This window comes from Rana temporaria, chromosome 6, assembly GCF_905171775.1.
Source record: "Rana temporaria chromosome 6, aRanTem1.1, whole genome shotgun sequence".
Classification (NCBI taxonomy): Eukaryota; Metazoa; Chordata; class Amphibia; order Anura; family Ranidae; genus Rana; species Rana temporaria.
The window spans coordinates 149928081-149930326 of record NC_053494.1 but is presented as its reverse complement, the minus strand read 5'-3'; positions in this window follow the sequence as shown (position 1 = coordinate 149930326).

The window sequence follows — 2246 nt, the reverse complement described above, 5'->3', positions numbered from 1 at the left end:
ACACTATACGAGGCCGCCCGGAAGGCGGCCTTTTATAGTGTGGGGCGTGTGCTAAAGCCCTGAGCCATAATTGGCCAAAGCACCCAGGCTTTGGCCAATTATGGCTCTTCGTTTTTTGGGCACTGTGATTATCATCAGCACGCAACGCCGCAGTGAATTATGGGCCGACGCGCGTCACTCGAATTTGGCGCGAACGACCCGTTTTGTTCGATATTCGACGAACGATCGAACAGGCAATGTTCGAGTCGAACATACGTTCGTATCAAACGCGAAGCTCATCCCTACTCCTCAGTAAGCTGTTCTGGCTGACTAACCCCCATGGATGACGGGGGCAAGCTTACTGGAGGAGAAACAGGAAGTGAGAAATTCAGATAAAGAAAAAAAACATTTAGAAGAGAAATCGAAGGTTTACAACCCCTTTAAGCCTTAAAATCATAAAGTCATTTAAAGCGGTTCTCCACCCTAAAGTGGAGTCCCGCTGATCGGAACCCTCCCCCCCCTCCGGTGTCACATTTGACAACTTTCAGGGGGGAGGGGGGTGCAGATACCTGTCTAAAGACAGGTATTTGCACCCACTTCCGGCCCGACATTCACGGGCAAAAGACGGGCATTCCGTCACATCCCGTCGCCCCCCCCCGTTGTGTGCTGGGAACACTCGGCTCCCAGCACACAGCGGGAGCCAATCGGCGGGCGCGGCGCGACTCGCGCATGCGCCGTAGGGAACCGGGCAGTGAAGCCACAGCGCTTCACTTCCTGGTTCCCTCAGCGTGGATGGCGGGGGGAGCAGCAGAGTGACGAGCGATCGCTCGTCATCTGCTGCGATCGGCGCTGGACTCCAGGACAGGTAAGTGTCCTAATATTAAAAGTCAGCAGCTGCAGTATTTGTAGCTGCTGGCTTTTAATATATTTTTCCCATGGCACATCCGCTTTAAGAATGATAAAGCATACATTTTAATTCTAGTTTCTAGAAGTCACAGCAAATATTGATTGTATGGCTTGTGAATCATAAAGCTATATTTTCTATATTGGATGCTTCCCTCCTTCCCCTTCATTTTCTTGTCAAATTAGTTGTATAACATTTTAACAAGTTATACAAGCAGATTCAGATTCAACAAGATGGAGGTAACATCATAAAGTATGGTTATGAAGATAGCTTCAATATACAGAATAATATAATGTATATCGTACACTTCAAAAGTAGACATAGTGATTTGGAAAATATGTTCTTTAACCACTTGAGATCCGCGCTATGGTCGAAAGACGTCCACAGCGCGGCTCTCAAGTGCCGAGTGGACATCTTTAGGCTCCATTCACATCTCTGCGACAAGCAACGCTGCGTACGCGGCGTATTTTGCCGCGGATAGTGTATCTTTTTTTTCAAATTCTTCCCATTGCTGTCAATGGGCGAACGCCAAAGTCGCCTGGAAAAAAAGGGTCCGGGACTTTTTTTCAGGCGACAGGCGTACGGCGTCTATGAGATGTGAACCATCTCCATAGACAGCAATGGGAATTTCCCCCTCTAGCGGCACAAGCGTCCGGCGTCAGGCGTTTTGTCGCCTAGATGTGAATGGAGGCTTAGACGTCCTGTTGTTGTTGTTCCCTGTGCGTGCCGCTGGGGGCGCGCAGCGGGGAAACAACGTGCCCGGCGCATCGTTCGGGAGCCGATGCGAGTGCCTGGCGGCCGTGATGTCCGCCAGACACCCGCGATCGTCGGTGACACAGCAGGACGTGGAGCTCTGTGTGTAAACACAGAGCTCCACGTGCTGTCAGGGAGAGAGGAGACCGATCTGTGTCCCTTTACATAGGGACACAGCATCGGTCACCTCCCCCAGTCAGTCCCCTCCCCCCACACAGTAAGAACACAATGAGGGAATACATTTAACCCCTTCCTCACCCCCTAGTGTTAACCCCTTCACTGCCAGTCACATTTATACAGTAATTAGTGCATTTTTATAGCACTGATCGCTGTATAAATGTGAATGGTCCCAAAATTGTGTCAAAAGTGTCCAATACGTCCGCCGCAATATCGCAGCCCTGACAAAAAAAAAATCGCAAATCGCCGCCATTACAAGTAAAAAAAAAAAAAAAATCATAAATCTATCCCCCATTTTGTAGGCGCTATAACTTTTGCGCAAACCAGTCGCTTATTGCGATTTTTTTTTTTTTACAAAAATACGTAGAAAAATACGTATCGGCCTTAACTGAGAAAAAATATTTTTTTTTAAAAAAAATTGGGATATTTATTA